Below are 26620 nucleotides of genomic sequence, written 5' to 3'. Positions count from 1 at the left end.
TGGAAACAACATTTTGAGCAAATTGCACAGCTGGTCCTAAACTGAATTTAGTCATTAAAAAGCTTAACATTTGTGTTATTTTAATTTCTGACAAGTCACACATTAATGTTTTAAACATATGAAATATTTCTATTCCTCTCTGTTTCATTTGAGAGGCTATTCTTGAGGTGGTTTTGTTACAGGGCAACCGCAACATAAAACGGGTTGCCTGACTGTGGGTCCTCACCCATGCACTTAAAGGGAACTTAAACTGCAGGCACACACAAAAGGTTAACAAAAGGTTTATTTACAAGGGATGGGGAATGAGGAAATGTACAACTCAGGGAGAAAAGAGGAAGATAAATTCTTACATGCATACTACCCATTCCACCAACCTGAATCCCAATGACCCACTAAGCCCAAACCTGCCTGGCCAAAAGCACAAGCCAAGTGCCCCCAGACCCCACTAACATGGCTGGTTTTTATTTACAAACAGAGAAAATGGCTGCTTAACTCCGCCCTTAGGGCCTCACAACTTCCCTTTGGGGATCATGGGATTTGTAGTTCCCAGTGTCTTGCTGGAGTTCGGGGTGGCATCCACAAAGCCTATATGGAATTCGCTCAGGACCTCCTTTCCCCTAACAATTTGCTTGAGTTGGAAGAGCAGTAGATTCACAGTCAAGAGTTTTTGCCTCTTCCACTAAACCGCTGGTTGCTTTGCGCATGTAACTTAACCACTCTGAACTTGTTTTCTGATTTGTGAAAAGAAGGGGTTGGACCAGATGACTTCACATCTGTTTTTCTGTGATCCTCTTTAACTTGGAAAAGGATATTGTAGACTTTTTTATAGATCATTAGCTGTCAATAAAGGCAATTCCATAAGAATGATTTTTGAAATCTGTCTTATATACATATGAATGCATAGATACTTATACTCGGAGAACAGAATGCATCAATGACTTTAAATTTCAGAGGTTTCTAAGTTTTAAAGAAAACTACAGGAGAGACAGGTTGTTTGAAAGAACACTGAATGCCGAGTTCTGTCTTCAATATTTGCTAGCTGTTGTGGTTGTAGAAAATTCAAAAGCTGATGATGAGTTAGTTCCTCACTTGCAAACTGAAATAATATCTGTGGATCAATGGCATAAGATTTGAAATAAAAAGCAAATAAGATGATACCTAATAGTACTACTGAAATTAGAATGCACCATACAAGTATTCAAAATGATTATTATACACCAAAGTTAGAAATATTTTCAAATATTTACTGAGTATCCTTAAGCAAATGAACCTAAACTCGTTCCTTAAAAAAAAAAAAAACAACTAACAATAAAGCACTGAAGTTTATGAGTCAAACTGAGGATCTAATTTTCTTACAAATGAGTTCCTTCACTTAAGGCCTGTGATTGTTAAAAGCAGACTGACTGTTGCGATTGACATCACAACCCATTAGGCTTTAAGAAACTACTCACTGAAGTGATTACAGCTGTAGGAGGTCCTCATTATCCACGGATAACTGATACCGAAATGCCTTTTTAAATGGATGCGCTGACTGCAGCACGTTAGCTATGCTCCCTCCGCAGATGGCTGTTGCTGGACCATGAGCTCCAATATTCACGTCTTTGGATCCCCGGGTGAACTTGAACTGGCCTGTGATTGACTTTGACCAGCAAAAAGTGGCAGTAGTGACACAGCACTAGTCTGGGACCCAAATCTTTAGAAGTAGCTGCTGCTTTTGTGCTTTGGAGAAAACTGAACTTCACTAGAAGTTTGGCCACCCTATCAGGTTGTTGAAGAAGCCTGAGTCTACAGGAATGGGAGAGTCCCTTCTACCCATCCCCCCATCACTCTAGGGCCCCCCTGAGCTCAGCCTCTTGGTTGTTCCTCCAAAGATACCTGACCAGGTAAGTTATTTAAAACATTCTTACCCCGCCAAGATCCCACAATGACTGCAGACCCATTTGCAGCCAACACAGTAGTGTGCCCACCCACAGAATTGTGGGAAATAATAATATAGTTGTTTGAAACCTGTGGTATGTTATACAGCAGTAGATAACCAAAATATCTTGAGACCAACATTGAATAGTAAGCCATATTTAAAGGACTTGAGTAAGATTTCAAATTAGAAACATAAATATTATATATATATATGTCAGAATTATACATGTATTCTAATTCTTGTAATAACTAACTGAATGTTGGATATGAGGGAGAAGCTGTTACTTTCCTGACAAAAGTATATAACATCTTTAACTTGACTTTGATAACCCAGTCATGAAAAAGTACACTTTTGCAAAATATTTCTGAAGGTTTTATCATTTTTACCAACATCCTTTATTATTAATTAGTTGTTCTGCAACTTATTCTCCTTTGAAACACTTATTGATAACATTAATGACAATTTCTCTTCTTCAGTTAAGGCTCTAACTCTGTCGCATGCTCATTTGTCTTTGTTGTAATTTAGCATTTCTCCAATATCACTTTCATTAACTTCATGACAAAATGCATCTTTTCTTTAAGGTTTGCGGTTTCACTTTGCAATCTATTTGTGTTACTTGATATTTATGAATATTTACAGCAATAAGCCAGAGATAGAATTAAAAAAAAAAAAGATGCTGAAATGCTAGGCAGGAACAGAAATGAGTATTAAATAAATAAATAGAGATGCTTAAAGGGGAACTAATTTTTAAATGGTTTACTGATTTTGTCATCTAAACAACCTATTAACTGGGGGCACGGACATGCATAGTGAATACATCATAAAATGAGATTCACCTGTATATCTCAGCCTGTTACATTGTACTGAATCAATAGTAAGGGATTTGTCTCCATTTGACTGTGTGGAAGTGTAGGAAGGGGATGGAGTCTCCTTTTATTCCCCATATTTATATAATACCTAGTACTTGGTTTGTATCTGTAAAACTGAAATGAATATAGGGAAAGAAATTAGTATATGCCTTAATTATACAGTCAGTGAAACAGCCAAAGTTTCCTTCTAAAATGAATAAAATAAAATTTACTCTAACTCTGAAATTCCAATAAGATTAAAAATTTCCCTTTGTTTGTTGAAGCTGTCAAGTGGAACAGACACATAATATGTAGAACTCTACCCCAAATCCCACTGGATTAAAATATCCTATAAATAGCTACTTTTCCTTTTATATACAAATGGAAGTGACAGTCAAGTTTAAATTGCCTTCTTGGTGAAAATGACGAAAACAGTGACTACATACATAAAATTCTCAAATCTACAAACTAAACCTAAAGCTTGATATATTAAAATATAATTCTAGAGGCTACAACATAATGGAAAACTGTCCAAGTCAAATAGCTGTCCAAATGTCTAAATTTTAAATAAGATATTTATTTAGAATTAATGCTGCCAACTAAGTTCCAAGACATAGTGGGGAAGACAAAGGCTTGGTTTCAGTTTTGTGTAAACAGTGCTAAATAATACACATATTTAAAATGGGTACCATATTTAAGGAAATAAGTTACACTTAAAACACAAGCAACATCAAATAACCATTTGGGATTTTTCATCAATGGAAACCTACTTTCACATTTTAGGGGAAAAAAAGCTTTCCATTTTAAATGACAACTTAATGTTTGCAGAAGTACTGGGAATCCATTAGAAAGCGTGACTTGGCGACAATTAAAAAAATCCAGCTAGTTCACTAACTGGTTTGTTAAAAATGAGCAAGAATACAGAGATCTAACAGCCCTCCTATATGTAATGCCAACAAAAGCATTTACCGATTTTCTGAAAAGCAGTTTAGCAGTGTGTATCCACAATCTTAAAATGTTACTTTGCTGCTGGAGGTCTGTCTTAAGAAAATATTTAGACACTTGTAAAAAAATATTTATGCACAAGGATTTCATTGTGGCATTGTTGAGAATAGCAATCAAAATACCCTATAATGTGGGAATGTTGACATATATGTGGAACATTTTGCAAACTTCTAGTTATATTTTCAAAGAATACCTAATTACATAGGGGAAAAGCTCTTATAGTAACATGTGAAAAAGCAAAATACAAAACTTTAAGTAGTGTAAATTTATGGGAAGTGTGTGTGTGTGTGTATGTGTGTGTGTGGCCTGACTAGAAATACTAAAATGTTATGTGTATCTTTGGGTGGTAGAGGGAGAAAAGATATTTTTCTTCATTACAATTTAATGTATTTTCCAGTTTTTTTATGTTTATCTATTTCATTTATAATAGGCAAAATGGAGTAAAATGGGAAAAGATCAGTGCTACCAGTTTCAACCCACCGATGCCTATACCAATATCATATGTAAAACAATAGAATATAGATTTTGAGTCTTCCAACTGAAAAACAGACAGGCAAAGATTTATGAACTCAGAAGCTATTTCAAATTCTTAATCATTATCACAGGATTGCTAATTGCTGGGCATGGCTGAGATTTGGTATTATGTGCAAACATTTCTGATCAAATCACATTCCTTTGCAGTGGCTATGGCTCACTTTGATTAAATTCACGCTGTTTCATGGAGTCAAATTAATGAACTGATTGACTCTAGTGGAAGTTCCTGAACCCAGTGAGAATTCTGTAAAATGTTCAGCAGATTTCATATCACAGTCAGTCCACACAAGGACCACACTGTGGATCCACTCCAGTGTGGCTGGAGTGGAGATAGAAGTTTGTAAGGAGATGCTTTATAGGAAAGTGTTAGAAACTATGGAGTCTGTTCATCATTTGTAAGTGAAAAAGAGGTATCAATCAAAATAGATTTTAAGTAGGTAGAAGCCCATAAAAAGAATATGATAAACTGCCTTTGGAATGTTAGCCAAAAAATAAAAGATCAAAAAATAGTTTTCATAGATTAAAAAAAAATTTATTGAGCATCTATTAAGCGTAAGACCTGCTAGGCAGGCAGGGCCTGTGGGAGGTACAAAGATAAATAAGAAGAGTGAACTCCGTCCTCACTTGGAGGCTTGGAACCAATAATGATTCATTTACTGAACTATCATTTACTGAGCTCAAACTAGATAGCAGGTGCCACCCACAAAAAAATAACCTTCTCTCTCAGCTCACATACTCACTATCATACTCCCTAGTTGATAGTATTTGAAGGAGTTGAGGCCAAGAAAAGTGAAGAAATTTATCTAGAGTCACTGAGTTAGAAAGTTGTAATTTGAACCTGGGTGTGCTTAAAGAATGCCAAATATTGATTATGAATAGTGAGTCACAGAGAGTTTCATCAGGATTAATCAGATGAGTGTAGCTTACAGTTACAATAGCAGTTTTATAGGATAATGAATGTGTGCCACGTTAAGCATTTGGGCTTTTACACAGGTCACCGTATTTAGTCCTCAGAGAGAATTTGGAAGTCTACATTCTATATTCTCAGTGACACTACATCTACCAACCTGCCCTGGTTACGAAATAAATCAAGTTTCATCCAAGACTTCCCACCTCATTCACATTCTTTGTTTCTAAGTGCCATAAATTCCACCATTTTAATAGCTCTTTAATGTAATCTTTTCCTCTTTAGTCTTTATAATGCTTATCTTTTCCTCTACCCCCCGAGTTTGACGTATCATCTCTGAGATGGATCACAGTAAAAGTTTGTATATGGGTGTCTCCATCTTTCTCATCTGCCTTCACCAAAGTCTATAGAATGCTCTTTCTAAAACATAGACTCTCTCCCAGAGTCCTCCTTCTAGGGAGGAACCTCAAGGAACAAATCTAAACCTGGAACCTGGTAGAACCTCTTGAGCCCTCTCTGCATTGAGCTGCCTTCTCTGGACTCTGCACGTTTATACCTGTCTTAAGGTCTTTGATTGTGTTTCTGCCACCTTTTTAAAAAAGATTTATTTATTTATTTATTTATACAATAGCTGGGGTACAGGCCAGAGGTGCTGGAGGGTGAGAGGATTCACCAGAGACAGAGTGGGGAACTGAACAGGCAGACAGACCGAAATACACTGCTGAGGGAAGCAGTGGGCATGACAGGAGAGGTCTGCCGCGCCATGTGGGTATATCCATCCGGCACTGCAGAGGCTGTGAACAGCTTCATAGCTCTGTGCTCAACCCTCTGCGCCACAGGGGAGGCCCATCTACCACCTTTTTATGACCTTGCAAACCCAGCTCTCTGCCATCTCTCCCCTTCAGCCCTTTTCCTATCCTGGCTAACTTCTTCATCTTCAGGGTGGGACTTGGACATCGTTTCTAATTACAATCTTTTCTGGGTGTTCTTCCTTTTTGCTCAAACAGTCTATGAAAGATGCAGACTATAGGTTCTTGCAGCACTATGAGTTTGACCTTCAAACTTACTTATGTTTGTGTCTCTCCAGCGGACTTTGAGCTTCTTAAGGGTGGTGTCCAAGTCTGGTTTCAAGACTCAGACCCTGCTGGGCCTGGTACATAGTAGGTACTTAATTAATTAATATTTATATTCTTGCTTGTTTTTTTGTCCAACCTATTCCACAAAGAATTTGAGGTAATTTGCACAAAGCACACACTAAGTGAAGAAAACAAATATTAAAGCAGGAGCAAGGAAATTATAAATGGAAATATTTAGAATTAGGCCCAGAAAAGAACATACACATGTCCTCTGTAGAGGTTAACAGTTGTTACAAAGGCCTAAAGAATTGTCCTGGAATATTTATTGAATATATTTTTGACAGTAGACAATTCTGAGACCATAGCATAATTTTTTATGGTATATCACATTATTTCCTTAAATCAAAACAGCTAAAAATTATTAAAAAGCATGGAAAATGTTTTCCAAAAAGTTTTTGGGCTATGGATTTTAAAGCCATGTTTGTATTTGCATGTGTTCTCTACCTTCACGTTCCAAATTCTCAGAAGGTAGCAAACAAACCATTTTACCTTTTTATTCTGCACCCAAGATAATACTGCATAGGAATATCTATTTTTGATAGTTAAATAAGAGCAAGATTTTAAATACGAGCAAGAATCTGCCACATATGAAAACACAGCGACTTTACCTTTAAGGACATTTCTTATCTGAATTGGTAGAAGCCAACTGAAAATCAGCAAACAAAATATTAAATGACTGCTGGTGGTTCATGGCAATAGCCACTTCTTTAGAAGGGGTAAAGCTGGATAAAGGCTTTTAGGCTAATTTTTAAAATATACAGACCTATATATATTCATTACTTTTTAAGGCCATTTAATTTGAAATCTTCCTTGAAGATTTCAAAGATTTCTTTCACAGTTGTACTACAAATAACTATATATTTAAAAGTTATTTCCCACAAGACCATCTCAGCTGCTTTATTTTGAAGACCACACAGTAGACACTCTTAGAAAAAAGTCTAGATTTTCACCACCTTGTTCAGCTAATTTAGAGTTAAAAAGAATCAGTGTCATATAAATGCATTTAGATTATTGAATTAAGTCTGTTTGGTGTAAAAAGTAATTGTGCAGGAAAAGGTCTGAGAACCACAGCAAGGAGAGCTAGAGGCACTGACAGCCTGTTTCTAGCCCTCCTTGTGTTGTTCCAGTAACTTCTAAAACATGATCTGCTGAGAAAGGCTGCACCATGCTTGATGAAAAGGAGTGGCATATATCACTAGCTTCTGTTTCGGTAACACATTAATTCCATACATGGAGAAGCAGGTTCCAGCTTTGAGCTGTATTATCAATTGGCAAGAGGCAGATGCTTAATGAGTGTTCAACCAGTGAATACTTTTGAGTTCTGTCCACTCTTCCCGTTCACATTGATGGAAGGTAATTTTAGCCAAAAGCAATCTGATGTTTTCATTAGCATTGTGGCCTCTTTATGGGTTTGTGACCAGTGATTGTTAGTTTTCTTGAAATATTAAGAAAAGCTGCTTTGATTTATAGGTTTGAGGGAATAACTTTGGACCTTAAATTCCCAGAACATAACAAAGCAATATAAAGGAGGCTACTTTCCAGGCACCCACAGATTTCACCTAAAAACATTTCAATGCAATGTAGCAAATGTGTGCTGAGGATCTGCTGTGTTCAAAGGAGAATGTTGTGGGAAACAAAATGAACATGAAGCAGTGTTGCCCTGGGAATCTGCAGACTCCCCAATGCAGTGACTGGCACCTGGTGAACATTCAAAGGGAGATCATTATATTTTATATATTAGTGGGATGCCTATGGTAGAATGCACAGTGCCGTAAATATTATTAATAGAAAAGATACACAAAGCAAGTGCTCTGGGGAGATGCATCTAGACAATATTCACTGGTACTAGAAAAACTGGGATGGCTTCCTGGAGAAGGTGGCATTTAGGTAATGCTGTGGAACTTTAAGAGGATCTTATCAAGAGGCATTCTGGTGGCATTAGCAATGAGGACAAGTTTTGGAATTTGAAAGCAGGTTGTAGAGTTTCACGCACAGGTTGCACAGCAAATGCATAGTGAAAACTACTGACACATGGGCTGGGCTTAGAGGAAGTGACTTATATTAGGATAATGGCTGAATGGGCTTTGTGAGTATGGGTTAAATGGTGGAGACAGGAAGCTAGGGCAAGAATTGGGAAATAAAGCAATTTACACTGGTCTTCAGGGACTTTAAGAGTCAGAGTGCACTTCAGGGGAAGGGAAGCCTAGAGGAGCACCGTCTTCTTACCCCCTCTATCTTGCAAATGTGTTATAATAAGAGCTGTGGAAAATACATTGCACAATCATAGTTTGAAAACAAAATTGGGAAGTCTTAAAAGTTTACTAAAACTAGCATGACTTGAATACTGATAGAACTCTCAAATGTGTTACTAATGGGAAAAAATAAATAAAAATGCTTAGAACAATTAGAAACTTCACAGTAATTGACCTCTGAACTCTCACACCCACATAATGACCACTATTTTTTTTTTTAAGATTTATTTATTTATACAAGCACTGGGAACAGCCAGAAGTGGGGGGGGGGGGGCGGGGGTGAGAGAATTCACCAGAGCAGAAAACAGAACAGGCAGACTAACGAAATACACTGCTGAGGGGAGCAACGGGCATGGCAGGAGAGGTCTGTCGCGCCATGTGTGACCCCCACCTGCGGCCAGGGATCGAACCGGCGCTGCAGAGCTGCGGACAGCTTCGCAGCCCAGAGCTCAACCGCCGCGCCAGCAGGGGAGGCCCCACATTATGACCACTATTAATACAACACGGATGGAGGTGCTTTCATAAAGCTCTAACTGTACTGAAGCCCCAGCTTTCTATCTTGTTGGTTTCATTACCTTCAAGAGATTATGGAATATCAGAAGTATTGCTACAATAATAATGCCGTGTGTGTTTCTCTGAAGAGCTTAAGGCACTCTGCACATTTTAATTAAATCTCCTAATGTCCCTGTGAAGTAGGCAAGGGATCAGCAGAAGGTGAGTCATCCAAAAGTATCCAAACTACAAGACTGGACCACAGGAAATGCTTTGAGATGAAATCCACTTTTATTATTATTGTTCCCATTTCACCAATGAGGAAATGGGGTGATAATTCAGACAAAGATGATGAGCTATCTTCCATTTTCACTGAAGCCAGAGTACACTGCTATAGGCTCTGTTAGCATCCTCTGGGAGACCTTTAAAAATAGTATAAAACCATGACCTCTGAAGTTTCTCCTTTGAGATCCAAACAACACTTATTAATGAACACCTAAAATGTGCACCAAAGAAAATATGCATTGCCCTTTTCTTGCAAAGAACACAGGAAAAGAATTCCAGTTTAGCATGCTTCGTAGTCTCTCAGCTTTGATTGGCTGGTTTACAGAAGGTTGGCTGACTTCCCTCCTGGCTTCCTTCCACAGATCTCCATACTCTCCTTAGCAACAGAGAGATGAGGGGCACTGGCCTTAGAAGGTAGTTTTGAGAAAAGAATTGCTTCTATTGAAATCTCAATACAAACTGGGGGACTAGAAAGAATTTAAAAGACTAGAAATCTGAGCAAGTTCTGACCCATGGTTCTACCCTTCAGATAGTGGTGTCGATTCTACAGTCAGACTCTGAAAAACAAACATATCTTTAGTTATCATATAAGATACAGTTTATAAACCAACACCACTTCCTATAAAGGGAATTAAAGGACCCAATACAGATGCCTCCTGAAGTCCTAGAATTATCAATCATGGTTCCCAGAGACAGGTTCTAGGTTAGGAAAAAAACAGTCAAAAGCAGATATATGTTGTGGTTTTAAGTCATCAGTTTTATCATTGAAGTGTGGAAAACAAATGGAAATAAAAATGAAATGCAATGGCAATATTTAATTGTAAGATGATTTTAGTAATCCAGGACATTTTCAATTGTTTAGATTATAATAAAAATGAAAATACACAATGGAAAATTCTGTTGAGACTTTGTGGAGCATCAAGTTCAATAAAAATTTCTTTTGAGATAGCCTTTATTAATGGATGTAGAAAAGAAGGCAGGATAGCAAATTTTGCCAAATCATAGGAGAAAGTGGCCCCCGACACAGAAACCACTTTTCAGAAAGCATCAGTATTTGATGTACTAAAAACGAAATGACAAACAGCTTATTTCTACTCCAAAAGCTGAATTACTGACAATGCGATCAAGGGCATATCTGTAATAACTACACTGTCAGAGCAATAATTACTCCTTCCTCATCTTTGAGATGGCAGAAAAAGTGCTCTAGTGGAATTCTAAATTCTTTAGATAAAAAGTCTCACAAAATTAGGAAATTCCCTGTAGTCAAATAGCATGTTTTTAATTAACTAATCCCTAGTCACATATGCATTTAAATAGAAAGGAAATGTAATTGCTTATATATTTTCCCCAATAAAATAAGCTGTCCTAAAAGATTTTAAAAGGTTGGTCTAGCACTATATTTTATTTTATTTTTTTTTTTTTTTTATAAATTTTATTGTTATATTCCCCATACAATTGCCGCCCCCCATTCTGACCCCAATCCCTCCCCTCCCACCCCCGCCCCCCTAAAAGTGTCTCTGGTTCATAGTTTTTTGTTGATTTTGATTTTCACTTTCTTATAGTTTTTCATTTTCCTGGTCCATTATTTAAGTTTTCTAGATTCCTGCTATGAGTGAGACCATCCGGTATTTTTCTTTTTCTTTTTGGCTTATTTCGCTGAGCATGATCCCTTCCAGCGCCATCCATGTTGCAGCAAATTGCATGTGTTTATCTTTTTTGAATGCTGAGTAATATTCCATGGTATATATGTACCACATCTTCTTGATCCAGTCATCTATTTTTGGGCATTTGGGTTGTTTCCAAAGCTTAGCTATTGTAAACAGTCTAGCACTATATTTTAATTGGGTCCCTCAGTCATTGCTGTCACCTGTCTCCTGTAGTTCACAGAAAATTACTTATTTTAAATACTAATCAACAAAACTATGTACTTATACAATTATGCAAGCATAATTTTTTCACTGTAATTTTAACTGTACTTTAACAATATTATAGGTATGCTGAAGGATGATAGTCTTAATCTCTTTTTAAGTTAGATTTATGTGAAACTTTAATAATTTTAATATGCTGACTAGACATAATCAGTCAAATCACAGCGCTTCAAAAACATCAAATTATCAAATATATCTAAAGTACATGTGGTTTTGAATTTAGATGAATGGTTTTAAAGTAGGCAAAGTAAATATTTTAATTAAATATTAGATGTGTAATATTTATAATTAAAATGTCTACGTTTCAATTAATGTTAAATGCTATTTGATCTCAGAATATTTGAACTAGAAAGGACCTTGAGATCATTTCATTCAATGATTTCATTTTTAGATGCCAAAACTGAATTCCTTATCTTTTGAAGGTCAGACTGCCCAGACTGGAATCCAACTTGTCAGTTTAGTGAATTTTTTTATTTAACCACAGAGATATTTGCCATAAATATCTCACTAAGTTACCCTGGTATCCATTACTATGGAAGTACTATGCAGATGTAACATCACTCATTGGTCTAGGGAAGAGCTACAATTACCTAAGACCAGAAAATCAAATCCCAGTTCTACTGTGCCTGCATGACATGAAGCAAGCCTTTTAATTGCACTGTGCTTTCTTTTTGTAATTATAAAAATAAGAACTCAAGTAATTTAGACTTACCTAAATTGGCTGTTGTATGAAGTGGCAATAAAAATATCTCTAAAGCATGCAGCATATCTAAGTGCAAACTAAACGCTTAATAACAAAAAAACTCATCTTAACTATATTTAAGCCAAGGATAATAACCACTTTGAGTCATAATTAGGAGGGAGTATATATAGCTACTGTGTGTTCCTATAAGATCTGAACAAGGCAAAATGGTTTTTCCATAATCTATCTTTGTGCTGGCCCAAGCTATGTAATAATTTTCAGTTGAGAATAAACTATAACTGCATGACTTTTAAAAATGCACCATTTAGCTGGGAGAGATTATGCTCAGTGGAATAAGCCAGAAAGAAAAAGGAAAGTATCAGATGCTTTCACTTATAGGAGGAATGTAGGGGAACCAAATAAGGGATCAGGAAAAAAATAATACATTAAAAAAAATCAACAGGCGACTATAAATCAGAGACATTCTGTGGGGGAGGGGAGGGAGAAGGATCAAAACAGTGGAGGGAAGAGCACAGGGGACTATGGTGATGGTGCCAGGTGCATTGGTGGTGGGAATTTTATGGGGACTGCACCTGAGAGGAGAAAGCAAACATCATGCAAAAATGAACAATGATGTAAGAAATATATATATATATATATGCACTTTAATAAATGGAAAAAAAGAAAAATGCACCATTTATTCCTAAACAGAAAGAAATGTTAGTGAAGCACTATAGTATTATCAATAGAATCTGAAGAGTTTACTGTAGACCCACCCTGTAACTGATACACACAGCACATAAACCCTGCTAAATAATATTCCCTATAGTAAAACATCGTTTCCCAGACCATAAGGAAAATCATCCAGCTTGAGCTGACCTTTAGAAAACTAAAACTTTTCAACTGGATTCTCTTGGATAAGAAATAGATCTTGCAACTGGAAAGCATGGATGGAATGAATAAGTAGGTTTTTAAATTACTGCATAATATAAATTTTGGGGGAAAATGTTTATACTATACATAAATAATAATCAGAAGGAAAATACCCCAAGACACTAATACAGGTAATTTCTAAGAGGTGGATTATTTCTTATCATCCCTGCCTTTTTTTTTTTTTTGCATATCTCTTTTGTCTAATTTTGAACATAGATTAATTAGTGGGGGAAAATAACTCATTAGTCTCTTGAGTGGCAAGGTACTATTTTTATTTTTTTAAGATTTATTTATTTATGCATGCAAGAACTGGGGTGTTGGCCAGAGGTGCAGGGGATGAGAGGATTCACCAGAGAGAGAGAGAGTGAAGAGCGGAATAGGCAAATCTACTGAGATGCACTGCTGAGGTGAGCAGCAGCAAGACAGGAGAGGTCTGCTGCACCATGTGGGTCAGCTCCCTGGCTGGGAATGAAACTCATGCTGCAGTGACTGGCAATAGCTTGATAGTGCTGAGATTTAAACCCCTGCACCACAGGGAGACCTGCAAGGTACTATTATGTCTACTTCAAAAATGAAACAAGAAGTTAAGTGGACGTAGAAATGAAAATGGGAGTTGGATCCAGGATTCTTGTGTCTTGGTACTTTTTTGGGTTAATTTACAGGGTCAGCAGAGAGGGAGAAATTCTGTGGAGGCCACTTGAATGAGATTTCAAAGTAAAGGGCAGAGTTGTAAATGGTTTCTAACCATCCTGAAGGTTATATTTGACATGCATTCTTTACCCATAATTTTCATTTCTGGATTGTATATCTTTGTCTTAAATTTAAACAAGCATTGCTTTCAGTGTTTAATTACAATTTAATGGAAATGCTACTTGCATTCAAATTAGCTTTTAGTTTTCACATCACGGATGTGCATCCAAGTTATTGTGTCATTATAATCTCATGTTATAATGGCTTCATAATGCAAGTCCCTGCAGAGTTGAATTAGTAGTTTCCATTGGTAATCGCCCATCACTATAATATCATAATCACATAAGCACAGTCCCCACATACTTCCACTGCAATCACTTTGACATTGTAAGAGCATTTTAATAGTATTAGCATAGATTCTCCAGAGAAATCATCTCATCGTCACTGCATTACCATATATGATTAATTGTGATGGAGCCATGTTGTTGTGATTGGCAAGCTTAAAAAAAACAAAATGATGCTCAGCAATAACGCACTTCACCATCTCAAAAGGTCAGTGCCTTGTGCAGTCAGGTTTGCCAAAAACCCTTAATTGATGTCCTTTGCAAGATGACAATATTTTGTGTTGTTTTGTTTTTCTGTTTGTTTGCTTAGGATTCATCCAACGGTAATAAATTAGGTCAGTCCCTCGCTGTGGTACAGGAGAAAAAACAAAGCCCCTGTCTTCAAGGAGTTTACAATTTAATTGGGTTGATAATGAATTATATACTGTATGTAGGTAAACCCAATTAATACATGTGAGTGTGTGTGTGTGTAGAAGAACTGGGGTACAGGCCAGAGGCATAGGGGTTGAGAGGATTCACCAGAGGCAGAGTAGGGAGCAGAACAGGTGGATTTACTGAAATACACTGCTGAGGGGAAGCAGGCGAGACAAGAGAGGTCTGCTGTGTCATGTGGGTCAGCTCCCTGGCAGGGAATCAAACTTAAGCCATCAGGGTGATAGCACAGAGACTTAACCCTTATGCCACCCGGGGTGGGTGGGGCTCAATTAATACTATTCTGATAAACAAAGTGCTTTAAAGTAACTGGCATTACATAAAGGTCAGAGCAACCCAAAGAGGGTTTCCTAAAGAGATAATGTTTGATAATTAATGACAGAGTTAAACACATTGACCATAGCACTGTTGGAAGAATGGAGTACATGCTGTGGGTTCGTGAGAGCCTGGCTGGATGAGAAAAGGCATCAATGCCACCCGTAGTGGACACGGACACAGCTCTACTCCTGGAAGGGAGTGAAAAGGACAGGTTGAGAGCAGGAAACCTCTCTTCTGCACATATCTTTATAGCTTTCAGTGCAGAGGAATTTTATTGTTTATTGCTAAGAGAAGCATGAGCAGAGATGTTCTCTCTAAGCTTCAAGCTCAAGGGCCAGAAAAACAATTCGGAAAAGCACTGCCCAGCCCCCAACTCTCCTTAGTGGGAGCCACAGTGTAAAATGACAATGTTGTGTCAATGACAAATGGCGCTTGCTGCAGAGACTGGCAGGGTATTGTGTTCATTTGAGGGGCCTCTAATCCTTTGATACTCTGTGGGGACTGACACCACAGGAGAGCTGCAAATAGATGATCATAACTAGCAAGGAATCCTCCCTGCTCAGTGTTTAAGTGAGAACAACGTTCCAGTCAGCGTTTATCACCCTGACTGGCTATAGCAGCAAGTGTTTGTGGATGGATGAGTAAATTAACTCTACTGGAAAGAATGTGCTGGTTTCAGAGCTGCACAGGGTCTGAAAACACGAGGGGCAGATTCTGAAGAGCCTCTCAGGGGCATCAGCAGCAGAGGAATTCAGAGTTGGCAATGTCTCTTGTATTATTAAAGACTTGCTTGCTTTCTTGGTTATATCGAATCACAGCATTCTGAGGGTAATGGTTGCTAATTTTCCCTTTCTCGAATAGTGTGTGCCTGGGAGAGCTCAGAACTACTCCATGGCTCAGTTTCCAAAAAGAAGTAGTAACACTGGCTTAATTAGAACACAATGAAGATGAAGATCTCTTAGTGCGCAAAGTTACTTTCACCAACAAGCTGTGGAGCAATATAAACTTATTACATAAACAAAATGCTGTCCTTCCTTTAGAAATTATTTTTAATTTCATAGGTAAAGTAGGTAAAGTCCACAACACTTGCTATCCTGTTCTTCCCTGAATTCTTACTTAGGCACTCCATGAAATTAAACTTGCACTTCCTGGCCTGTTTTTCACAGCAAATGATTTTGTATCTTTTTCATTATAAATTCATAACAAAGTATACTACATTTACTTACCCATTTTATTGTTATCTGCTCTGTTATTAGACATACAGGCTAAAAATCGAGAACTTCGGATGTTTGGATTCAAATGTATTCATCAGAAGAACAGAAATTTTATTTATTTTGTAAAATATACCTTGACACTTCTTAGAAAAATATCAGTTTTCCCCTCTCATTCAAGTGCATTAAGGCAACAGACATCATTCCTAATAATATTCAATATATTAACCTTTTATTTGATATACATAGTAGTCAGTGGCAATATCTTGAATGCCACCAAAAACTAATTTAGCATACGATATTTCAATAATCAAACAATGGACATAGACAGGAAAACTTAATGCTCTTAAGAATACATGACTCTTTCTCCAAGGGCGAGAAAAACTAGAAATTTACCCACTGCATAAATGTTGCCAAAAAGTTGATAGGCCAAAAGTGTATCTTTGGGCAAGTCACTTAGTCTGTGGGCCTCAGTTTTCCCATTGATAAAACAAGGGGATCACTAAAGTTCCCCCAGATACAAGTTCTGTGGTCCCATGTGAAGGGGTAGTAAGTGATCCCTCAGCACTTTGCAGGTACTTGCCTGAGAGGCCCACCTTGTTTAGTCATGAAGTAAATGGGCAAATATGTGGAGTAGAAAGCCATAAAGCATGTGTCTAGACAAGGAATATGAGAACTACAGATATCTTTCTCTACACTAATCCTTTTTCTGATCTCCCACACTCTAACAAACCATATTGTAGTATTTACTATAAACCTCAGATTACTAAAGACAGATGAATGAATTAGAAATAGCTCATGACCCAGAAGGTCCACACTATTACTCTTTATACTGCTTATCAATAAAAGTAAAAGGATGTAATAGTATGAAATAATTGTGGCTTTATTCACTCTCAAATGGTGCTTATTATCTTGGCTATTTCCCAAATAACAGCTAAATCAACTATGTACATGTGTATGTGTGTGTATCCATATATGTCTATAGCTACAGGATTTACTTTTCCTAATCATCACAAGGACAGGCATTAGTCTGAAATTTGTTTTGTGTCAACTTTGCCACCATGATTTTATTTTTTAATGCATGGTAAGATAAGTCAAAGTTATAATCTATATGTGTGTGTATATCTATGTACAAATTCCACTGGTAGTTCAGATCCATTTTAGATGCTATATGGGCATTTAAAATTGTTTTAGGCAAGAATTTATCTAAAGTACTTGAAAAAAATTAATAAATGTTACAAACCTGTTATTTCATAAATAATATTGCTTAGGATGAGGCTGAAGTAAAAAAGTGGATTGGTTTAAGGAAAAATATTAAATAACTAGCATTTAAGGTAGTACATAGGCATAGCAAATACTCTGATATGAGAATGACTCAAATTTGACAAATTTGATCAATATTAATAAATGGCTAATTTATTCATACATTCCAATGAATATTAAACTGGGTTTGTGAAAATTAAAGGGCATTTAACATCTCTACAATATATTTTAACACATTTATTTTCTCTGGCCTATTGAAGAACTAACTCCTGTTTTGCACAATCCTCCAACTCATCAGAAATACAATTTTGACTTTTAGTTAGGCAGAGAAAACTATTTTCTTTTTATTGATCTCATGAGTATTGACATTATTTTAAATGACGTTGATTTGAAAACATAAATATGATTTACGGTGTTAAAAAGTATGGATTGAGACATTATGGTAAAACAATATAGCTACTTAGTAAACTTTCCAATTTTAAAATCTAAAATTTAATGTCATTCTTTGTATAGAAACAACATATGAGGAAACTTTCTTTTTTATGTTAATTTTGTAAAATCATTGTGACATAAATTATTGAAAATATCTTATTCATGGTATTACCAACACAAAAATAAAAATAAGGAAGTAACAGTAGATTCACCAAAATAAAAAAGTTTCTCTATATCATGCATTATAAAAATTCCACATAAATTAGTTTTTGTAAGTCTGGCTTGGTCTATCAGGAAGCAAAGGAATTTAGAAATTAATCCTTTGAACCTCACTGTAGCAAAAATAGTAGCAAAGGTCCATGGACTATCCCTATGGCTATAAACTATAATGTTCTTTCACATATTTTAACTCTAACAATTAATCAAAATTCAATAGATTGGACTATATAGACTCTTCACAGAGATCATTTTAAACTTGGATCTCTTAGTCTGATCTCTCTACTCATATAACACTGTTAGACAAAAAGTGAAAAGATGCCTGAGAGAAATGAATGTCAAAAAGGGGACAGCAGCTCTATTTGCAGGAAACTTCTCCCTCCAAGTAAACTCCTCAGATCAAATATGCCATAAGATCATTGTCTCAGTAATGTTAGTATAGGAGTTTCAGGCCTTTGACTTAAGCAGAAACATGAGTGAGGCTCACCAGTGAGGCCAGCACAGTTCCTAAATCTACAAGAGGAAGTGTGAAGAACTTGGGTAGACACTGCAGTGACAGGCAGGGGCCAGGGCTTTGCAGGAACAATCCTCTATAGTACACTCAGCAGACCTCTTTTCTTGTCTCTTGTCAGTCTCTAAAGATCCCTCCTTCAAGAGAAATACAGAATGCATTGGGCAGCAGGCTTTAGCTACGTATGGCACATTGGAAGCAAGCTGCCTCTTCTTGAATTTCTGTTAGATAAATTTGTGCAGTGGCAAATGGAATGTTTCTCAAGTTAAAGACTAAACGCAGCCTGGGAAACTCTGTAACTGGTAGAGAGGCACTGACTCATGAAGTGATAGACATGCCATACGCCAAGGAGTCATAAATAAAAACATGTGTCAAATAATCTAGGTCAAAACTAGCAAAGACACTCTTATAGCCTTTCCTGGATAAGTGTTTCAACAATATTTTTCTATGGAGAGATTCATAGTGAAAACCACACTCTACGTACACATCTGTACTCATATATGCAGGGTGGCTCATTCTTCACATTTAATCTATCTCTTAAAACATCATGGTGTCAAATTTTGCAGCCCAGGAGGCTCTATGACTCATTTCTTATTTTCAAAAAACTGTATTTTTAAAAATTTTTTAAGATGGATATTTTCAAAAGTTCACAATTGTAGAAGAGTAGTATAGTATAGTGACAGGCAGCTTCAACAGTAAGTTACAATTAGAAACACTTTTTAAAGGGAAAGATGTTTTGCAGTTCATTCATATCAGCCCAAATATTACTAACATATTCTTATATACCCACATAACAGTTCTCTAAGGATTTCTGGTTATTAATTTACTACAAGAGACTTTTCTTTTTTTTTTAGAATTAAAGAAATACTATTACCTATCCTGAAGGAACATTGTAGAGCCTTCTAAGAATAAAATACAGTATGCTGGTGGATGTGGACAACTAACAGTCAAACTGAGGTCTTTGATACTTTCACAGCCCAAATATTTCTTCAACTGTAAGAGTTTTCCTAGCTTCTTAGCTCATCATCTCTTCAGAGATTCTCCTTTCTAAGAAATTTTCAGTTGATTATATGGAGACAATTTACAGCACATGTAAACAGGGTGAGCACAGATACGGCCCTGCGACAGAATCACAGTGTGCTTTATACCTATTGCTGTTTTTTTTTTAATTTTATATAATTCTTACATCATTTTTCATTTTTGCATAATGTATGCATTTTCATTTTGGTTATATTCCCCATACAATTCCCACCACTTTTTCTGACCCTAATCCCTCTTCTCCTTCCCCCACCCCCCACTGTAGTGTATCTCTGGTCTATAGCTGCTTGTTGATTTTGATTTTTACTTTATTGCAATTAGTCTTTTTCCTGGTCCCTTATTTAGGTTTTCTAAATTCCTGCTATGAGTGAGACCATCGGGTATTTTTCTTTTTCTTTCTGGCTTATTTCGCTGAGCATGATCCCCCTATGTTTATAGCAGCACTATTTATAATAGCTAAGCTATGGAAACAACCCAAATGCCCAAAAATAGATGACTGGATCAAGAAGATGTGGGACATATACACAATGGAATATTACTCAGCAATCAAAAAAGATAAACTCATGCAATTTGCAGCAACATGGGAGCTGTTGCTTTTTTGATGACACAAGTGTTAGACTAATCATAGTATGTTTTTGATTCAGAGAGGAAATTTTGGGTAAAAGTATTTATAAGTTGTTATAACAAGTATTTGGATGGTCATAATCCAGAGGGCAGAGTATCCTCAATAATGTACACTGTATGGTTAACAGCTTAAAAGACTCTATTGAATTCATTTAATAACATTGTTTCAATTTTCATCTTAATTATTTCAATGCCTTAAGCCACAAGCACAGGTCTTTCCTCCAGGTAATGTTCAGGAGATGTTCTGTACTGAATGGACCAAGTGAGGGCACAGGGAAAAGGAGGCATCTGCCAACCAAGAAAGGCCTCATAAAAAAAAACAAATCTGCCAACACCTTGATCTTAGACGTCTAGCCTCCAGAATACTGAGAAAATACATTTCTGTTGTTTCAGTCACTCATCCTGTGCGGTTTTGTTATGGCAGCCCTAGCCAACTAAGGCAGTCAGTAATGGAGGTCGTCTAATCCAAGCTATAGAAGTGGCCTTTAATTACACCTGGGGGCTCTGGCTCTATAAAGTGAGTAGAAAATTTGTCAAAAGGGCTGACCAGGCACGTGCAATTCAATCTCAGCCTTTCTGAAAAATTTTGATGACAGTGAGGTGATAGGTCAGAGTATGGACTCCAAGTAAATAAATCATTATTTCAATTATTTGTCAGAGTATAATAGGAAAGCTTACTGAAAAGTTATGTCGATCCCACACACAACATAAATAGAAGTTATGTGATGTGAAATATCCCTGAACCAAGGGTCGGCTGTTTCTATTGCCTCCAAACTTTAGGAGAGCAGGATTGATCACGTGTAACTTTTCAGATCTGTAAGGAATATAGCAGATGAGACATGTGGGAATGTTGCAGTTTGAACATGGTAACTTTGGAAGCTTAGAAAAATATTTAAAATACTTCAAAAATCGATGCATATATAATTTAGAAAATAGTAAGCAATATTAAGAAATCTTTGTTAGTATGACATAATAGTGAGGATTTTAGAGTTGTAATGAACTTTCAGTTACACAAAGGAGAATTAACAACAATATTTACCAATATTCTCTTCAAAGTGCTCTTCAAACACTAAATAAATTACCCAATTAAGCCACTGCAAGATAAGCTGTTATTACTCTGGATTTAATGAAAAGGACTAATAATTACTATTTTAACAGTTTCTGTGAAGAAGGACTCAATGTTTACTAACAACTATGAGAACACCCCACCTCCCTAGTGAGTAGGGGACAGAAAAAACAAAAGGTTTATCAACTTAGTGTATTCAAGGGGAAGATAAATGATTAAGAACTAGGAACTATGACCTGTGAAAACAGACTTAATATGCAAAGCAGAGATCAAAATAGGCAGAAGGCTAGTTATAACTACTGCCAATATTCAGTGTTAAAGACTGTCAAAGGAGAATCTTTGGTCATCTCCTGAACAACGTAATTCATCACACCAGTGCTTGGAGTGGTCATGTCCAAGCAATTGATCATCATCATATCACTCATCTGAGTAAAAGAGGGGAGAACTTTGATTGTTAACCTCTAAGGAGTGTGGATTTATAGCCAACATCCTGAAGAATGCAGCAGGGCTCTGCCCAAAGCAGAATATTCCCTGTTTCACTTTGGCTTAAGTCAGAGTAAAAGAGTGGAACACACTGCTTGCAGAACATCGAGAGCAAAAACTTAGGTCTGACACGCTGAGCTTTGAAATAAGATAGCCAGGAAATTATATTTAAAATAGCCTTGAAGCAACTTTAAAAAAATTAGTAAATTCTAAGTATGGGTGATTCAGTTGCAAATGTCCTTGGGTGACAAAACAATTTCTGAAAAGTATCCACTGATAATGCCATTTGGGAAGACCTGTTTCCTAACAATGAGTCCATGAACATTCCTCTAATGTTGGAAAAGTTGGAAATACATTAAAAATTTAATATATATAATGTTTTTCAACATGAGAGCTTTAATTTCTATACCTTTGGGCATTGAATCATTATGCTTTTACATTTTAACACTGGCTCCCATACAGAACACATTCTAATTAAACATCTTGATGCCATTTTGCCACCTTTGATTAAAATCATGAAACTGAGTTGAGCATTATGAAATCAAGTGAGCCTGTGATCTCACCAGCAATAAGAGAAGTGTTAGTCATAATATCAAACCTCCTACACCATCTTCCCTTAGGCTTCCAAGGTGTCTGGCAAACTGGAAACCAGTAATCCCTTAATACATGTGTCTTGGGTTGTACCTGAGTTTATTAGTCAGGATATAATTTTACTAGGAAAAGAAACAAATCCCCAAATCTCATGGTCTAAACACAGCAAAAGGTTATTTTTCATGGGAGAAATGATTTAGTAAGTAATGATTTAACAAAATATATAGAGTATTAGTGGCAGTAAGTAGTGTGGAGGAAAGCTAAAGTTGAGTATAGGATGGAGAATGCCAGGGTGATGGAGGGGTGTTAGAATGTTGTTTTAAATAGGGTTGCCAGGAAGAACTCACTGATAAAGTGACATCTAACAACTCCATGTTCTCTGTCTGCTCTGCCACTTCCCTTGCCTAGGACACCATGGCCTTTTGTTTGGGCTTCCTGGTAGTCACCTTTATGGCATTCTCCTGCATATAGTCCTTCATTGGCTTCCCACTGCAGTTAGATGAAATCTAGAGCCTTACCAGATTGCACAATGGTTGGCATGACTTGATCCCACCCTGTGTCTCCAACTTCACCTAGAACCCAAATTCCAGCCACAAACCCCTGGAAATCTCTAGAACATGTCAAGATCTTTCATAACTCTGATGACCTTGCAAGTCCAAGTGCAGAGAATAAACATTGCTAGGACTTTCTCAAACTTCTAAATCAGACCATATCCCCTTGCAACACTTTCCATTTTTCTTTATCATAGCCCCCCTATTAATAATTTGTAGCTTTCTATTTGCTGGTTGCTTTCTTCTTTGTTTCCTCAGATCCATCTACTTCCAACCAGAAGATAAACTCATTTATTCTATTGTAGCTCCAGTGCCTGACCAGGCACACATATTTATTGAATGAGTAAGTTAACCCACCCTTCCTGACCATCTTGTAATTTCAACACAATATGTGATTAAAAAATGTTAAATAATAAGAACAGAATCTTGCATTCATAACCTATAAATGTTTAGCTCTATTAGACACCTTGAGATCAATTACTTTTATGTGCCTGGAAATGATAACTTGTTCCGTGGTGGAACTGGGACCAGAACCAGAATTAGGCTCTATCATGTGTCCAGAGGTTTTTAAACCACCAAGCAGTCTTGCTAAATATCACAGTATGTTAGTCCCTTTTGGATAAGGGGCACACTTGTGAAAAAGAGTATAGATCAGGGGCCTCCCCGGTGGCACAGCGGGTTGAGCACAGCGCTGTGAAGCTGTCCACAGCCTCTGCAGCACGGGCTTGATTCCCGGCCAACCAGAGAGATTCCCACATGGCACAGCGGACACCCCTCAGCAGTGTTTTCAGTCCATCTGCCTGTTCTGCTCCCACCTCTGTCTCTGGTGAATCCTCTCACCCTCCCATGCCTCTGACCTGTATCCCAGTTCTTGTATACAAATAAATAAATCTTTTTAAAAAAGAGTATAGATCAGGTAAGTATGGGGTAAGAGCATATGTTTTAGAGTACAAAAGACAGATTGTTTTTCCTTAAACTTTCCGGGAGTGTGACCTCACCCTTCTGTGCCTTAACTTTCTCCTCTGTAACATGAGAATACCTCATAGGGTTATGGAGAGATTAAATTCAGAAAAGAGTTCAGAAAAGATTTCTGGTGATTAATTTTTACTAATTCTTAAAATATGTAGACTTGGCCATTTCTAAGATCAAGGAATGGAAATCAAATGTATTTTACTATTTTATCCCAGAACTCTGCATTACACATGTTTTAGTAACTTTTGTAACAATAAAGCAACATCCACCCTGCACAAATGAACACATACTTTGATAAAGCAGCTAAAATCAAGTTGATAGTTTACTATCAATAGTAAGTTATTTGATCTCCTTTTCTTGCAGCATACTCTGAGATTTATTTTTGAAGGTGTTGGATATTTCTGGAATTACATCAGGTCTTTAGGATGAGTGCAGTACACCCCCACTGTCCATGTAAAATAAAATGTAACTTGCTGAATAGGTGTCCTAAGTCTTAGGACTGTTAACGGTGTTCATTCTATAATATATGGCAATGGAGGTAATGATCCTTTAGAAGTAAATGCTTGTCAGTTTCCTTAACTGTACAGGTGATTTAAGAACGAATAGACTTGTGTTTCCACAGAGGGTGGATGGAAATTCTCACTGTAAACTTGCCGCCTCTGGAAGGTCTCACTACACCTAAGGCCCCTTTACAAACAGCACAACATAGCGGACGTAAACACCAAGCACCGAAGTTTGCTTGAAAACCAAGAGAGTAAAATAAAGGGAAGGCTGAGGCCCAAAGCTTAGAGGTATGATTTCAACACTCATCAGACAATAAGCACAGGAAAAGAAGCCCCCAACCGCTGGACAACGACCTAGGGGCATTTCTGTCTAGCAACCCTGAGCTCAGACCTTGCACTGCGCTGGTGTCTCGGCCACGGGTTTCAAGTCAGGCTTCCCTGTGGCTGTGAAGCTGTCCACAGCCTCTGCAGCGCGGGTTCGATCCCCGGCCAGGGAGATACCCACATGGCGCAGCAGACCCCTCCTGCCTTGCCCACTGCTCCCCTCAGCAGTGTATTTCAGTGGATCTGCTGGTCTACTCCCCGCTCTGTCTCTGGTGGATCCTCTCACCCCCCGCATCTCTGGCCTGTACCCCAGCTCTTGTGTAAAAATAAATCAATCTTAAAAACAAAACAAAACTTCGGGGGCAAGCAGCCACCTCTAGGCCTCATGCAGTCTGACAATCCCAATCGTTGCACATTCCCTGGAGCATTTGGGGGAAGCCACAGGCTGGCTGTTTGAAGCCTCTCCCCCGGGACGGCCCTCCCCGGGGCTCCCTAAGGAGATTAGCGCTCAGTGCTGGATCGTGACCCTCGCCGAGCGGCTTCCAGCGTGGGCCCCCACATTCCTACCAGGCCCACAGCTCGTCTCCGCCGCGCCTTCCCTGCGATCGCCGAGCGCCGCCTGTCCCCGACCCCCGGGCAAACTCCTGGCCCTTTAAGGCTCCTTCACTGCCCTCCCACCGCGCCGTCCAGTCCAGCGCCTCCACGCCCCCGCTCCCCGAGAGGCTTTCGCGCGCCCCAGCCACGCCCAACCCCGACCTAAAGCCTAGTTCTGTGCACCCCGCCCGCCGCACAGCGGCTCCAGACCACCCGCGCCCCTCCCGCCCCGGGCCACGCCCCTCCCGCCCCGGGCCACGCCCCTCCCGTCCCGCGTCGGGCCACGCCCCTCCTGTCCCGGGCTCCGCCCATGAGCTGACACCGAGGCCCACTGGCACCTGCCCGCCCCACCTTCAACCTAAGAAATGCTCTGCCCTGTCAGCTTCCAGGCCAAGTCTAGGCTCCAGTCCCGCAGAGTTCTAAGAACCCCTAAGGCACCGCTGACTAGCTGGGAATCCCAGTGGCTGGGCTGGCATCCCTCTTCTGCTCAAGTCTGTTGTGGATCCCCCCCCCAACCCCCGCCCAAATATCCTGGAATGAGAGCTTTCCCCATCTCGCTCTAGTTCGACTGAATCAAAAGGATTAGTGACTAGATTCCTAAGGGGAGGGGAAGCAGCTACAGTTTCCACAAGCCCCAGTACTCCATAGAAATGCCTGGAGGCTTCGGTCAGTCTTAGTTTTCTACAAGGATAACAAGTTAGAGGGGGAGCACTGGCAATTCGGTGTCCCAGGCAGGTTTTGGATCGACATTCTGAATACAGAGAATTTATAGTTTATTTCTCCATTATGGGGCTGAGAATGAAATGGATAAAATGAATATGTGTGAGTCTGTCTACCAAACAGCGCTGGAGCAGTGGCCACAATATAGAATGAACTTTAAAGTGTTACACTCTATTCAATGAATTTTATCCTGAATTCTGAGAAAATGAGGATGAGTACTCAAATGGTATCTCTCATTTGAAAAGAAGGTAGACATTCGATGATGGTGATGATGATGATGGTAGAAGATGATGATTTCTGAAGCCATCTCTAACAGACTTCTTAAATGTTACTCTGTATGTGCTATCTTGCTTAGTTTTTAGAACAACCTGCATATGGTAGGATTGATCTTCTGGTCAAGTAGAGACAAAAAGACTCCCAAACACCCACCAAAAACCAGCTTAGAGAAGTTTCTTTTGCAAAACCAGGATTAGAACCCACTTTCGTTGATGCCACTAGATCATGCCTTTGGAATAGAGAATTGGGCACTTTGATAAGAGGCTAGGAGATTAATATATTTATCTTTAAAAAAAGAGAAGAAGATATGAAGACTTTTTTGTTGTCCTTCAAGGAGGGTAATTTATGAGAAGTTACTGAGAAGTGAGCCAGCAAGGGATAGGCAGGGAGAAAATAGAAAGGGACAGCCTTAATATTTGATATTGAGCATAGTGGCTGCTAAATTCTAGGAACAAGGAAGAGACTAAAAATAGGGCTGAAGGGTGGGAGAGACAGGAATAAATGTGGAGGTTAAGAACTCCGGAGAGATGAGTACTGAGTG

At 38.2% G+C, this 26620-nt stretch overlaps 1 protein-coding gene across 2 annotated transcripts in view; it reads right to left on the bottom strand.

Annotated features, from left to right (window-relative positions):
• PTER (phosphotriesterase related) overlaps positions 1 to 25125 on the bottom strand; it is a 52746-nt gene extending 27621 nt beyond the window's left edge. For both annotated transcript variants that reach the window (XM_054695106.1, XM_037510668.2), the window contains exon 1: positions 25057 to 25125. The gene's annotated coding sequence lies outside the window, so the exon portion shown is untranslated. The remainder of the gene's footprint in view (positions 1 to 25056) is intronic.
• Between the last annotated feature and the right edge of the window lie 1495 nt (positions 25126 to 26620).

This window comes from Talpa occidentalis, unplaced genomic scaffold, assembly GCF_014898055.3.
Source record: "Talpa occidentalis isolate TD23 unplaced genomic scaffold, MPIMG_talOcc4v2.1 talOcc4.14, whole genome shotgun sequence".
Classification (NCBI taxonomy): domain Eukaryota; kingdom Metazoa; phylum Chordata; class Mammalia; order Eulipotyphla; family Talpidae; genus Talpa; species Talpa occidentalis.
The sequence above is the reverse complement of the archived record's forward strand: the minus strand, read 5'-3'. Positions and strand labels throughout refer to the sequence as shown.